We start from the raw sequence: 17,159 nt of genomic DNA on the forward strand, positions 1-17,159 counted from the left end.
ATCACTACTCTCTCAAAGCTTTGAATGAAATCAATTTGGCAGAGTTTTCTCCAGTACAATTTGTGTGTGAATACAAATGAATCGGTCCATGCCATTTATAGACCTTGTTGTAGGAATATCTTCCCCCAAATCAAGGAAGTTACAATCAAGCATTAAAATTTGAAATAAATACATTAAATGTGTTAATTACAAAATATTCCATGATAATAGGGATTTTCTATCAGCATTTTCATGTGATAAACACATCATTGAGCCTGATCATTATGTTGACGTGCTTTCAAGACTGGCCAAGCTTCGAGCACATTGTTCCAGTTGTAGTCTCCTCCTCATCCACTAATTTGGTCGAATATGTTCCTCGGAGAAGGTTGGTGTCTTCAAGCATGCAACTCAGGCTCGAATGCTGCGACTCCTCCTCGAGCGCTAGTAGCATATCTGGAATCGTGTGTCAAACTATACAAGTGTACTGTTAACACTTGTTATTTTTTAGCTTACTATTCTTCGAGCCTATATTTCGAGGCTATTTATTAAATCTCAAAATTTGGATGTAACATCTTGCCCCCTCAAAAGTGTTTGTTCGAGTCCTCTGAGAAGGAAACTTTTGAAATTCACTTTCAGAAAACGTACCCACCTACCATACTCGAGTATGGACACGTGTCACCAGGGGATTTCTTATCAAGAGTACTCAAGTACCCTTTTAGCTGTGCACATCCTTTCCTATTCTCCTTTTGCTACCAACTTTTTGAAATCAAACATGATCGTTAGATCATTTTCCATCCCAGATCAAGGGTTCATATCCACCCGACCTTTACTATTCTTCTTGCCTATATATATATTCCCTTCTTCCCCATTTCTTTCACTTTTGTATTTATCTTTTAGAAAAGAAAACACAAACCCGAGCCTTATATGTTTTCTAAGAAAAAACCAGACATATCAAGAATCCCCCAATTCCCTAATCGATCCCCTTCGAAGGCGAGTATTCGAAGATCTCTTTGCATCGTCATTATCAGTCAACTCTCCAATTTTTTCATCAACTCCCAAAGTGTAAGTTTTCCAAACTGTTCTTCATATTTTGCATACAATTCTCACTATTCCTAACTATATTTCTGAAAACTGTTGTTGCAAGAAATAGCTTTTTTTTTATTTGTGTATATTCATAATGATTAGAAACCTATTCAAGCACAAGGTTTGGTAAAACCCAATAAAAATGGAACATTTTTTAGGTTATGGGGTATTGGGTTTTAGGTTTCGTGTAGCTTAAGGAAAAGGGGTCTGGATTAGGGTTTTAATGCACGTATCCTGATAATATGTCCTCTTCGGGTAACTGCCCATTTTTTCCTAGGAATTCGGGATACTCACAAATTGACAATAATTGTAACGACCCAAAATTACTAATAAGACTTATGGGCCGTGATTAGTGTGCCAGAAGAGCATAATTGGAAGTTATGTGAATTAATGGTGTGAGAATGCATGTTTATGAGTATTGGATAAGCATGCGGTCCTTGTTTGGTTGGTAAGGGCATAATTGTAATTTGGCTCGTTAGGGCATAAATGTGGTTATTTGTGATAAACTGCTGAGACCACATTATTATGTGAATATATGTGTTTGCAGCTTTCGGAACGAGGCGATCCTAGGGAGCAAGAAGCGGGAAAAGTCACAACAGGACCCGATACGTGACTTGGGATGAGTCAAGGGGGGACTTCGGGTGTTAGGTGGTTATTTGGGTTATCGGGTTATGGAAATAAATAATTGGATATATATCTGAGGTTAGAAGCCTAGGTGGGAATACCGAGGAATTTTACCATTTTGCCATCGAGGACGTTTTTGGTACCCCAAGCCTTGGGTTTAATTTAAGTAACTTAAGTAAAATAAAACGAAGGAGAGGAAATAGCTACAACTTTGCCAACCAACCCTTCCCTTCACACTCAGCTCAATTCTCCTTTTTCTCTCTCAAGGAAACCATGGAACCAAGGGAAGACTTGGTTGGAAACTCAAGAATTTGAGCTGAAGTTGTGGGGAGGATTTCTATAGCAACCTGAAGGTTCAAACCATGGGTTTAGGTGAGTATTGAATTGTGGTTTAGCTGACTTAATTCTATAGTTCTGGCTGGGTTCTAAGAATTTTTGGATTTTGATATTGAAGATTTAACTAGGGCTAAGGCCTGGGAATTAATTCAGCAACTAGTTGGTGGGCTTGCTCTTCAGCAAAAGTAAGATTTTCATAATAGTTTAGCATCTAAATTCTGGGATTTCTGGTTGTTCTGAGAGGTTTTGGGTTTTGGGGTTTCAAAGATTGGGATGTTGTTTTGATGGGTTTCTAGACTAGGTTTCTGTTGGGTTATGTTGTTGAAATCATGTTAGAATGTTGGGATAATTGGATTGTGTTATTGGGATGGTTTAGGGTGGATTTGGATGAGGTTTGAATGTTACAAATGGTGGTTTTTCTAGGTTCGCGGTGCTGGGTCGCGGCTCTGTTCTAGAGTGCCGCGACCCTTCAAAGCAAGAAAGAGCCAGGAAGGCTCTGAGATGAGGGAGTGTCACAACGCCACAGGGGCAGGGCCGCCGCACATGTCTGTGTTCAGGGAGGCCTAGCCTCTATTTCAGGGGCGGGCCGCGGCATGGGTTTTAAGGGACGTGACCCTTAAGGGTATTTTTGGCCTTTTGGAGTTTTTAAGCGTGGGAACCTAACCTATGGTGCTCAGGATCGATCCCACTACCGTGTTTGGTGGAATTCGATGTCCCGGAGGCTAGAAATCTATCTGAAACCTTTATACAATTATTGATGGAATCCTTTATTATCATGGTTGTGACTAGGTGTACGCTTGGGCTCGGGGTAGGATCATACTCGGGGGTCGTCTCTCCTAATTAAAGCACTTGGAATTAAAGGTAAGAAAACTACACCTGTATATGTGGATAGGATGGGACTAAGTGTTCCCTATATTTTTATGCATTGTTATGTGACTGTGATAAAGCATGTGAATATGTTGGGACTAAGAGTTCCCTATAACTGTATGAATGTTTTGAGGTGGTATTATGCCACTAGGACAAGTGATAAACGACCTAAGGGTGCCAAAATGAATACTTGCGCACAGGGCGCGGCTCGGCCACTGGTAGCTTAGGACAGCTTAATAATCACAGAGCTCGGTTAAGCTGGTCGGAGTCAGTGAGTATAACACTGGGCTTGGCCTAAGCGAGCCATAGACAGTGGATTAAATAGAGGGCGCGGCCTACGATCATTAACCCTAGTTGTTCCTTGACATGTATTCTATTGTTAATTTTTGTGTATGATGTGATGAGTATCTGAAGCTAGATCATAGGTTATTGACCAGTGTGCTGCATTGAATGTGTGCTATGGCTTGCTGGGTGATTGATTAATGCCTTGTAAATTATTTGGTTATGCTCTGTGAATTGTTTAGCTATTAATATTGGTTATGTTACGATGTTATGATTTCTTTCTGGGCCTTAGCTCACGAGTGCTACGTTGTGCAGGTAAAGGCAAGGGTAAGATGAGTTGACCATGAGTTAGAGAGCTCTGGGGGCGAGGTGTCAGCTGCTCGGCTGCCACGGTCGAGGGTTTGTGCAGGGATAGGAACCTAAAACATGTATTTTTCCATTAGAGTGGCTTGGTTATTTATTTGTTTTGGAAATTCTGTAATTACGTTATTTATACCTTGATTTGGGATCCCATGTACCAAATATTTGTTTTAATGAAAATTATTCATTTATAACCAAGATCTTTTAAACCTAACCTGTTTGTGTCGTTAGATTCAAATTTTTATTTAAATGACTTAATTAGCAAGTCTTGCACTATTTCAAATACACAGTGTAACAGTATTGGTTACCTAGGGCGTTATAGTAACCACCCCAATCTCGCGTGGGTACACTCTCGATGCCCTAATCTTTTTAATAGTTCGGTGCTAGCATTTGGCATTTGGTTGAGGTGCCCTACATCCTCGATGAGCCTCTAGCAGGGCTTCATGTTCACCCCTTGCTCAGGTCGAGCTCTGTGGTTTCTGTCCTAACTCCCACTTCGAGCACTCCGAGAAGGCCTATGGGTTCCCTATACCCTGCCCGATCCCCTACACGATTCCCATTGAGAGCGGGAGAGGGATGTCTTATCAAAGAGGGCAGATGCCTTATCGATGATGGTAGTGGCCTCCTGTTATTGGGTCTGGAAGGTTCAGAATTGGCTCGTACAGGTTATGGGTTGTTCCTGATGGGTTTGAGGTTCTCAATCTGAGCTACCAGAGGAACTTGATTATTCCTAGTTCCAGCAGGTACATTTCCCCAGGATAACCGTTGCTGGTATTTTCCCTGGGCCTCAGTTGAGCATGTTGTGCCCTTTTCTCGGCCATTCTGGCAGAAGTATTCCCTCATGGTCGCCCTCTAGTCCTTCGGGGTGGTACCTGTACTTCAGCAGCTTGCCTGGCCAATTCTTCATTTCGTCGTGTAGCATCGGCCAGCTATTCACGCAATCTGCGATTCCCCAATTCTTCGATTGGTACGTATCTTTCAGGATTATAATACAAATCATCGTCGAGTCTGGGGGTCTGAACAAGTTGCCCCTAGAGGCCGATGATGCACTCCCCTCATCAGGGCTTTGATATACCATGGGATGCTTCCCAGGCCTCCGTGAATGGTTCTAAGTCTGTGGAGTATGGTCCTCGGGTATTTGGGGTAATGGTTGCCCACCAGTTCTGGGGATATTCACGACGGCCATCGATGATGTGTAGGAGGTTTTAATTATACAATACAACGATTTGCTTAATGCTCTCAACGAAAGCACCAAACTGTTGATGTCGTTTTTCGTCAACTTAATTACAAAGAGCACTAAACACGAATGTAGAAAAAATAGAAGAATTCCAAGGTTTTCTACGTGGTTCAGTAGTTAAAAAAAATTAAAGCAATTTGGCAGAGTTTTCTCCAATACAATTTGTGTGTGAATACAAATGAATCAGTCCATGTCATTTATAGACCTGGTTGTAGGAATATCTTCCCCCAAATCAAGGTAGTTACAATCAAGCATTCAAATTTGAAATAAATACACTAAATATGTTAATAACATAATATCTCATGATAATAGGGATTTAATATACATCAATAACGAATCCCTATGAAATAGGAATTTCCTAATAGCCTTTTCACGTGACAAACATGTCATTAAGCTCAATCGTTGTGCTGACGCACTTTCAAGACTAGCAAAGCTTCGAGTTCATCGTACTAGTTGTAGTCTCCTCCTCATCCACTAATTTGGTCGAATACGTTCCTCGGATAAGGTTGGTGTCTTCGAGCCTGTAGCTCAGGCTCAAACACTGCGACTCTTGCTCGAGCGCTAGTAGCAAATTTGGAATCATGTGTTAAACTATACAAGTGTACTGCTAACACTTGTTATTTTCGAGCCTATATTTCGAGGCTATTTATTTAATCTCAAAATTTGGGTGTAACAATTTTTAATAAAAATTGAGATTATGTATTATATATTATTACTTAAAGGAATATACTTTTACAACTAACTAAAATATTTTAGATATTTATTGATTATATTAATATAAATTCAAATATTATAAATATCATTATTATATTTATATTTAACATAAGACTACATATATAATAATTATATTAATATAAATTTAAATTCAAATTCAAATTCAAATGTCATAAAATATTATTATTATAATAATATATAATACAAGACTAGATATTAAACAATTATATTAATATAAATTTAAATGTTATAAAATATTATTATGATAATAATATTTAACAAAACAAACCATTAAAACTAATAATTTCTGTTTATCTACACACTTTTTAGATAGAAGATATACATATATAAATACAAACAACGTGCAATGCACGTTTGTTTAGTTTTATTTATAGAATTTATTAAATATATTTATTAAATTTGTATCATTAACACATAAATTTCAAATAAATAAAAAATATCATATATAAAAGAATGACATGAACATATTAAATGAAAAATTAAACAAAAACACTGTTTAATATTTTTTTAAATATGTGTATAATATAATAACATTTTTAAACACAAATGATAATTTTTTTTAATTAAAATTATGTATTATATATTACTATAATGATATTTTATAATTTTTAAATTTATATTAACATAAGTATTAAATATTTAGTCTTGCATTAAATATTATTATAATAATATTATTTTATAATATTTAAATTTAAATTAATATAATTATTAAATATGTAGTCTTATATTAAATATTATTATAATATTTTAATTTATATTAATATAATTAATAAATATCTATTTTAATTATTTTTAAAAGTATATTCCATTAAAAATTTAGAATGTTCCGTTAAAGTTAACAAAAAAAAAACTGTTAAAATCAAGAATTTCGGTTATCTACACACTTCTTACACTTCATAAATGGTAAATTTTAATTAAAATTAAGATTATGTATTATATATTATTATAATAATGATATTTTATAATATCTAGTCTTGCATTAAATATTATTATAATTATAATATTTTAATTTATATTAATATAATTATTAAATATCTAATTTTTTATTATATATTATAATAATAATAATATTTTATAACATTTGAATTTATATTAATATAACTATTAAATATGTTGTCTTCTATTAAATATTATTATAATAATAATATTTTATAATATTTAAATTTATATTAATATAATTAATAAATATCTACTTTGATTATTTTTAAAAGTATGTTATTTTAAATATTTAAAATATTTAGTGAAAGTTAATGAAAGAAACCGTTAAAATTAATAATTTCATTTATCTACCCATTTTTTATACTTTTTCTATATACAATCAATGTTTAATATGCAAGTTTGCCTAGTTTTACTTATAGAATTTATTAAATTTATATTAATGTGATAAATTTTGAAATAAATATCCTATTTTAATTAAATAATTTATTTATTTTTGTTTAAGTTTATGTTTGTTCTCGTTTTTCAATTTGGGAGTGACAACAAAATATTATATATTATATGTTTAATGTAATATTAAATATTATATGTAGATTTTAAATTTAAGTTTCTTCCTATTTTTAAAAAAAAAAACAATTTGTTACTAATTAGATTATATTATATATTTAATATGATATTATTCTAATAAGTGAATTTAAGATTTATTAAATTTTATTTAAGATATAAAACGTATATCATTGTAAAATATCTCAAAAATATCATATTTTAATTTGTTTAATTATTTATTATTTAAAAATAATTATCATGGTAAAATATCTAAAAAATATCATATTTTAATTTGTTTAATTATTTATTATTTTTAAATAATTATTATTGTAAAATATCTCAAAAATATTATATTTTAATTTTTTATAATTTTTTGTTTTATTTTATTTAAGTTTAAGTGTTTAAAAATTATAATTAAATCTAAAATATTTTGTTAAATATAAAAATATTTTGTTAAAATTAACATGAAAAAAAATATTAAAACTAAGAATTTCAAGATATAAATATATATAATATATTCATTCACTTAATTTGGCAGGTGAACGAAGCTATACCATATCAATCCTCCCAAGCATCGAACTCGTTCTAAAGCACACACAAGCAAGCAGCTTTAATTACCTTTAGCATTTGGAATATGCTGACTGATTTGCTTTGTAATCATAGGTGTGTCAGACTTGTTTGTCAGAAAGAAATTAATACTCAAGGCAGAGGAAGTTGAACATTAATTTATGTTATATACATAATATATAATTTGACCGTGAAACACATGATTTGGGGTTGAGATCATCATGTCTAACAAGACTACCAATGAAACTTCTACTTCTAAAAGCTCTGCCAGCCAACCAACAGAAACTAATGATTTACTTGAGGCCTTCATTAATATCGTTAAGGAATTAATAAAAAGCCTATCTCATCAGGCCGAAATCATTGTCGATAGTGACAAATCTGTTAAGCAACAGAGGGGCGTCCCCGCTGATCATAACGCTGATAAAAACGAAGATGTAATAAGGAGCGGTGACTGCGACAAATCTCTTAAGCAACAGAGCGGCGGCCCCGGTGAGAGCGAAGTAACAACGAGCAGCGGCAGAGATGACAAAACCACCGGGTCTTCGTTGTGTTCCGTTTTCTAAAAAAGCTTACGCATACCAAGAAGAAGGACAAGCCAGGAGGATGGAGTCACCTGGCGAAGTAAGTAAGCAGAAAGAAATGGGGCCACTTAGCGAAGGTGGCATCAATCCAAAAGATGAGATTAAAAAGTTGGAGAGCAATCTTAAACATATGAAAACTTACTTGAATGGACTCGGACGATACCAAAGAAGATTTTAAGGAAAAGATTCAAGCTCAAAAAGAGCGCATCGAGGATATCTTTAAAAATATCAAAGAGATGAAAGAACAGTATTCCCAAGTGGACAGACGTATTGAGGATCATTTATTTGGCAACAAGCTCTGGGAGATCAACAGGGTGATAATGAAGTTGAAGCACCTAATTCTGTCGCCCTCATCTACTGACTACAATGATTATGAATCCCAAAATACCAAGGCAACCGGTGCTCAAGTTGTAATCGATGAATTTCTCAACTTACATTCCAGCGAGAGCTTTACAAAGAGCTCTTTATACAATGAAATAAAAAATGTCTATGATCATGATTTAGACGAAAAAGAGAAGGATTCACTGCTACAAAAAAGGTTGTGAGTCCTAAAAAAGTTTTTAGGACTCGCGGGGCGCGAGTCCTCTATTTGAGAGCTTTAAAAACTAAGGTTTTTAGGGCTCGCGTTGCGAGTCCTAAAATGATGTTTTTAGGACTCATGTTGCGAGTCCTAAAAGAATGTCCGTGAGTCCTAAAAGATCTTGCTGAGTGCCTTTAAGTAAGGTTTTTAGGACTCACGTTGCGAGTCCTAAAAGATTTTGCTAAGTGCCTTTAAGTAAGATTTTTAAGACTCGCACTACGAGTCCTAAAAGAATGTCCGCGAGTCCTAAAAGATCTTGCTGAGTGCCTTTATGTAAGGTTTTTAGGACTCTCTTTGGGTACCCTTAAAAGTTATATTTTTAATTTTTAAAAAATTTATTTATTGTTATTTTAAATTAAAAATTATGATTTAAATGAAACATTTATATACAAATTAATCTAAAAATTTATAGATTAAAATAACAAAACTTATTAAAATTATAATCGTCTTGACCTTAAAAAATATATAACTAGATTTACAAAATAAATAATTAACCATTCAAACAAGAATCATTTACTCTAATAAAAATTACAAATATAATAAAACACTAAATTCATTGTCAAACAACATATATTTCTTCTTTCTTCTTGTCCTTGTACTCACCTTCGTCACTGCCTTTCTAAAGTAAGGATTGGGTGACATGAATTTCTTTCTAAAATCATCCTTGAAACATGAAAAATCACATTATAATACATTGAACATGAAAAATTATAACTAGATTTTTATTGTAGTGTACATAAATAAGTTTATTCACAATTGCTACAATTTTCATTTTGATTTAAAAAAATATATCCCTTTGAGCGTCCAAAATGTATTAAAATATATTTGAAAAGAAAATACTAAAAAAACACCAAAACATTTTTTGGACCCTATACTGCCATATTAAATACAGAATAAAAAAAGAATAATATAGGTAAATAACATACATATATATTTATATAAGATAAAGTATTTATTTATCAAATAAATGAAAAAACATAGTGTAATTAAGTGATATTTTTATTTCACCCTTTTGAATCCCAAGGACAATACTCCATACTGAAATAATAATAGAAAGAAAGAAATGGTGGAGCACTATATATATGAAGAAAAATCTATGGTTTTCATTCCCAATTATTCTAATAATAGTTGTTTCTTAATATGTAAGTAAACAAAAGAATGCATAACAAGCAAAATACTCAAGATAATTCATTTCTCATTACAGCTCATTATGTGGTCTTCATCTAACACATTTATGGAGCAGCACTAAGCAAGAAAAGCACCAAAAATCTAAAAGTGCATCAAATAGTGTAGCACAACAAATTTTAATAAAAAAGCCAACATGATACATCAAATTGATATTCATGAGAGTAATGCAAACTGATGCAAGTAAGAACAAATAACAATAAAAGAAATAAGAGTCACTCAATACCTTTTTAAATATTACCATATTTTGTCTTAAGTTCAAGATTAAATAAAAGTGTTGGGCTTGGCATGGCAAACCTCTACAGTCATTCACAAATTTAGAGAAAGGATAGATACAGATATCCAACAATATTTTCACAATGAAATGGAACCATGACAAATATACTAGCCTATTAGTTATTCAACAACACTCTCTTGTGTAAATTTATCTTCAAAAGTAAAAAAAACACAAATAAAATAGAGAATCAATTTCCATCAGTAAAGATGTCATTCTTTACTGTACAAAGTTCACATGCTCCTCATTGGCAACACAAACATTGGAAACTTTGAATACATTTTCAAATTTGTTAAGAAGCTTGAAAATGAGCATATAAGGTTGTATACTAAATAGAAGCTCAATAAAATCAAACCAAAAACAATGAATTGTGATAAAAAAAAATAGTTAAAAGAAGCTATTCAGTCATATAAGTAGAAGACATTATTTATGACATTACACTTTTGTTATGATACATTTCAGGCATGACAGTTAAAACAATCAGGATGTTGTTTTTGAAACCAAACAATTAGATCCAATAGTACAAAACAAAACTAAAGAAACGAGTTTCTTTTGATACTACATAATAGATTATTTCATGATAAAGTTTTCCTAGTCATAATGAAAAAATATTGCATAAGTAATTAAATAATTGAAAGCCCATACATGTAAAAGATCACCAAATCATGTAGATTGGAGAAAAGATAATTTACTTGCATGAATAAAAAACTTCTAGTTCTATATTGTAATTAGCATGAAACACAAATTGAAGAAGACCTGATACATTGAGGTCAATTATATATTTATATATAATATTTTCTACAAAAGAATTAATTTTTAAATTAATATATATATGTACGTATAAAGCTCATTAGTGCACAAGAGAAAAGCAAAGAAAAGATAGAAAAATTTAGTTCTCATTAGTGCACAAGAGACTATATAAAGCTCAAGAAACCAAAACGGAAAAACATAGTTAGTTAAGCAACCACGAGAGGCTAACTAAAACTCATAGACTCTCTTGAACACATTTCAGATGATACTCATGATCATAAATTTGCTAAAAATAATTTAAATAAAAAATTGGTGTTTAGAAAAGAGACAAAGAAAGACCATGGGCTTGCATGAGGAACCAATGGATAAAAAAGAAGAGCTTAAGGCTTTGTATAAGTGGAAGACTGGAAGTAGATACCGTTAGGCGCAAAAATATCCGGCTTGGCCCAAATGCTCAAAGGTGTCTCAAACCTTTAGATTTTGGAGCCTAATATTAAGATTATAGGATAAAATTTGGGACTTTCATCAAACATGTGCTATGCAAGAAAATTGTAGAACATCATAAATTACTATAATGATATAATCACACAACATAATCTGACTGAGCAAAGCACAACATCAATTAACAGAAATATACTACATGAAAATTTAACAAAAAAATAAGTTACAAAAAAAGCATATTACATGAAAATTAAAACATAGTAAAATATACATCTTGCACTGAAAATAGAAGAAAAAGAGAAAAGCCAACATGTCACCATCTATAGAAAATCGGACAACATATCCCCTAATTTACTAGCCTAGCCATCTGTCACATTCAACATCAACATGTCAAACAAATCAAACAACACACAGGTTTTCATCCATATATCACCACAGCACACAAAATTCTCAGAACCTACTTAACTAAGACATGCATATTCTCAATCTTTCGTTATCACCGCAGCACACAGAATTCTCAATCTAACATATTCAAACTCCACTAAAGTAATATAATTATCATTCAAAATTGTAAAATATTGAAAATTAAATACAACATACCTCTTGCAATTAGCTACCGATCCAATGCTTTAAGACCAGTCAAAATATTAACCTAAACATTATTGTCAACATTATAAAAAATAAAAAAGTTAGATGTATGTTCCATATCATGTTATTACTCCAAGTCATGTTATTTAAAATTCTATAATCAACTTAATTGTTAATTAGACGGTCAAATGTTAAGATTATAGGAAAAAACAAAGGAAAAAATGTGATGAAGCAGTCCATGAAAATCCACATGCTAGAAAACTTGCTAAATAAAAGTCTTCTGATTATATTTGGCAACTAAACTACTTGGTAATTTTCACACTCATGTCAGAATATATCTACATACAAGTAAGTTCAACTGAGATAATCTACAATGGTCAAGAATGTTTTCAGAAAGATAAAATTACCTGTCAATAATAGTGCTCATACCGAAAAATAATGTTAGCTTAATCTAAATATGGGACTATCCAAGTTAAACTAAAAACTGACCACATCAATTAACCAAGAAAACATTCCAACATCATCACTCCTTTCTTTTTTTTGTGTATGTGTGTGGATATAGCTACAATCAAATGTTAGATTAAAATAAAGTTGAATTAAGATTAAAGAAAAGGTTTTGGCAGCTAAAACTGACAAGCTCTCACCACCTAATAACCATTTTTTGCTAATACAAGCCAACATAAACAAATTACTTGTGAGTGGCCTTAGAAACAAGAACACACAATTTTTTCTGTCCTGCATCCAATTACTATTAGTTCCTCAATCTATAACCAATTAGGTTTGGAGTCTCATCTGAGTAGGCTAACAATATGTTTAATTAAAGGTTAAAGGTTCAGTAGTACACTCATTATTGATCAAAATCAATGTGAACTTCTCTATATAAACTAATTACCCCATACAAAATTTTGACAGCAATGGAATTTACCAACCCCCTTTGTAACAGAAATCAATGTGAACTTCCCTAATTTCATATCCATTATAAACTGCAAGAGAACAAAATAGTTCTAAAATTTGAACAACAAAATAGTTCTAAAATTTGAACAATCACACATGAAAAGGCAACGTTATAGACAAACAATAACTCACCTCGAGAAGAAGACTACGAGCAGCAAATGGAGAGTTGATTTCGTCTCCTCCGGTCACTTAAAATCCCGATCCTTGGCTGGGCTTTGTTCGTCTTGATACCCTGAGTTCACCCATGCTACCCTTCGCCTTAGACGATATCAGAGGAAGCCAGAAATTGGCCTTGAAGCCATGGCGGCGACGTATGAGCCTGGAGGCTTCTGCTCGCGGCGGAGAACGGCAACGAAGGGCTCATGAGGCTGGAGTTTCGGCGGTGTCTGGTACTCTTGATCCGGTGCCTACACGGCGGCGACCATCAGAGGGCAACCGTTTGGGCTAGCAGAGAGCATGCGAGAGAGAGAGGGAGAAAGGAAAGTGGATCGGGTAGGGAGGGAGGAAGAAAATTATTTGTCACTTATATATATATATATATATTTTTTATTTTATAAATAAAAATCTGATTATATTATTCAAATAAAAAAAATATGATTATAAAACTCTAATTTTATACTCCTAATACTATAAAAAATAATTTTAAGAAACACAATTATACAAATTCTCTTCAAATTTATAATAATTTTTAGCTATTTAATTTAAATACTAGGTAAAAGTACACTTTAGTTAAATTTATTTTAAAAATATATTAATTTATTTTTAGTAATATTTTTTAATTTTTATATAAATTTTAAATACATAAACAATGCTATATATTATAAAAATTATAACTAGTAAATTTATACATTAAAATTATTTTACAATATTTTTCTAATCAATAAAACAACTCATTTTTAAATAATACTAATTTTATAAATATGTTAAACAATAAGTGTTTTTATGACTATTTTACTTAACAATTTTAAGGACTTGCTTTGGGAGTCCCTAATACTCTTTTAGGACTTCCAAAGCGAGTCCTTAAAAGTTACCATTCCTAATTCTTCAGCTCAGGTGTTTTTAGGACTCGCTAAAAGAGTATTAAGGACTTCCAAAGCAAGTCCTTAAAATTGTTAAGTAAAACACTCATTTTTTAGCCCAGATTTTCTTAGGACTCGCATATTTTTTTAGGACACTCATTGCGAGTCCTAAATTGTGTTTTTTCAGGACTCTCAATGAGTGTCCTAAAAACTCCATAAATATTTTTAAGGACTCGCATTTATGTGTGTGTCCTAAAAAAGTGTCCTGTAAAGGGTATTTTGTAGTAGTGATTGTTTGTTGTGTTTTGCAGTGTTTTCTGAGAACGAAGTGTTGAAGAAGAGAATGTTGACGTATTGGTGGGAAGGAGAGAAATATTTGACCACTAACAAAGAATACACGACGATTGAAGATGCTGCTGGAAAAATTCTTGACAAATTCATGGAGAAACACTTGATTGAACCGGTGTATAAGAAGCGAAGGCCGACCGCTAAAGGCTACAAGATGCAGCCCTTAATTTGGTCTGTCATTATTAACCTCGCCGCGACCAAGGAAAGCTTCTTTCCGTACGATGCTCATAGGAACCTCAAGGCAAGATCCCCTAAGTGCCGCAAGACATGCTTGGTGATAAATTGGATGGATGACAATAAGGCGAAGGAACTTGCTTCCTCTTCGAATTTGCAACCACAACAGTCATCAAAGTCAGAAGATCAGAAAGATGAGAACATTGATTCCTCTTCCAATGTGCAACGACAACTGGCGTCAAAATCAACCTCTTCGAATTCGCAACAACAACTGACGCCAAAGTCAAAAGATCAGAAGGATGAGACAAAATATCTGAAAGATTGGGAAACTCATCTGGAGACAATATTCAACGTGGACGAGCCATTTCCTGATCATCGATTAAATTGGTTAGCTAAAGGCAGTGATAAAGAAAGTACTACTTATGATGAAGTAAACCTCAAAGCAAAAGAATGGTTATCGAAAATGAGAGCTCTAAAGTTCTTTACATGGGCACTTGGCGAGCCTTGGGTAACCATCATATCCAAGTAGATAGTATTGAATTCTTAAAAGCTTTGAGTAGCATGCATTCTTTAAGGCTTCTTAGTCTTCAGGGCATCTCCAGAATCAATGAGCTAACAGATTCGATAAAAAAGCTTACTAATTTGACAGTCTTAGATCTTAAAGGTTGTCAAAATCTGGAGAAGCTTCCGAGAGAGATAAAATATCTAAGGAATTTAACTCACTTAGATGTATCCGACTGTTACATGATAGAGCACATGCCTACAGAGTTGCGTCATTTGACCAATCTTCAAGTTTTGAAGGGGTTCGTAGTTGGGAAGGATATGATAGATTGTAAACAACATTATGCATTAAATGCATAAATAAGATTCAATAACAGCATTCAATACTCATTCACCAAACTAAGATCACATTTTATTTAGAGCATTTATTGTACAATGAAGAAAACATACCTCCTATGTTTCCAATCCCATCTTGAGCCATTTCCACCCTCATAAATCACAATGCAAAATGCAAGAGAGGATTTATGGATAGCAAACCCCTTTCCACAATACCACTACACACACTCTTAGCAACTATATGCCTTCACACACTTATATATCCACTTACCCTAAGGGGTATTAGTAGTTTAATAAGGTTTTGATAGTAGTGGTGGACTATAGTTTAATGGGCCAACATATAGTCATTGGGGTGCCACCATGTGCCTCTAATGCAATTAGTAAGTGTGAACCATCCCATTATGGTTATTGGTAATTAATAGGCACTTTGGTTAATGGTTGTGATTATGGAATAATGTATATGATTATATTAGTCCATTATAATAATTCTAACATTCTCCCACTTGGACAATATAATCAAACCACCATAATATTGTCTAACACATATGGCAGTCAAATAGATCACACATAATATCATATCGATAGGATACAAATATTACATATGACTTGGCCCTGTAGACATTCAATATCAAAACAACCATTAACTATCAAACCAAACATGCATGAAGTACAATAGGTTGAGACTATGCGCATTCATCTCCTTTTGTACCTGTCACTTCGATGAACAATAATATATACATATATAGACATATATATGTAATAGTAACAATAAGAAGTGACTTCAATTATCATTATGCATGTTCAGAACAAAACACAAGCTATAAGCAATCCATACAAAATACTAGCATGTTCAATACATAAACAACAAAACTCCCACTGAGCTCAACAAGCTAGGCTCCTGACAATCCCATTCGGGCAATGTGCTCCAAAAACACACATATAGGTAAGCCTTTCATTAGTGGGTCTGCTAACATGCTAGTGGTAGGCGTGTACTCAATAGAAATGAGGGACTCAGCGACTTTCTCTTTAACAAAATAGTACCTTATATCAATATGCTTTGAGCGAGAAGTACTCTTAGTGTTCTTAGAGAAAGCTACTGCTGCGGAGTTGTCACAATACAATTTCAGCGACCTCGAAATAGAGTCTACAACCTTCAATGCTAAAATGAAATTCCGCAGCCATATTGCTTGACAAGTAGCCTCATAACACGCCATATACTCTGCCTCCATCGTAGAAGAAGCTGTGAGTGTCTGCTTGACACTTTTCCATCAAACAACTCCTCCAGCCATCATATAAATGTAGCCTGAAGTGGACTTTTTATCATCCACGCATCCTACATAATCGGTGTCACTGAACCCAACTATATCAAGAGTGTCAGCTTGCCGGTAAGTCAACATATGATCCTTTGTACCTTGAAGATACCTCATGACTTTCTTAGCCGCTTTCCAGTGGCTAAGACCAGGATCACTCAAGTATCTACCCAACACGTCGACAACAAAAGCAATATCAGGGCGTGTGCATACTTGAGCATACATCAAGCTACCAACCAGGGACGCATAAGGAACGCCTTTCATTTCATCTCTCTCTTTATCATTTTGTGGACATTAAGCCTTTGAGAACTTGTCACCCTTCACTATTGGTGCCTTCCCAGGAGAACATGCATGCATATTGAATCTTTTCAAGATCCGATCAATGTAAGTCTTCTGAGACAAATGAAGAATCCCAAGTACATAAGAAGTCTCACCAAGATCCTTCATATCAAAATGGCTAAACAAAAGTTGTTCTGTCTCAGACAACAGGTCAGAATTATTAGATGCAAGCAGGATGTCGTCAACATACAATACTAGAAAAATAAAGCTACTCCCACTGACCTTCA

The sequence above is a fragment of the Humulus lupulus genome, chromosome 5, assembly GCF_963169125.1.
Source record: "Humulus lupulus chromosome 5, drHumLupu1.1, whole genome shotgun sequence".
Classification (NCBI taxonomy): domain Eukaryota; kingdom Viridiplantae; phylum Streptophyta; class Magnoliopsida; order Rosales; family Cannabaceae; genus Humulus; species Humulus lupulus.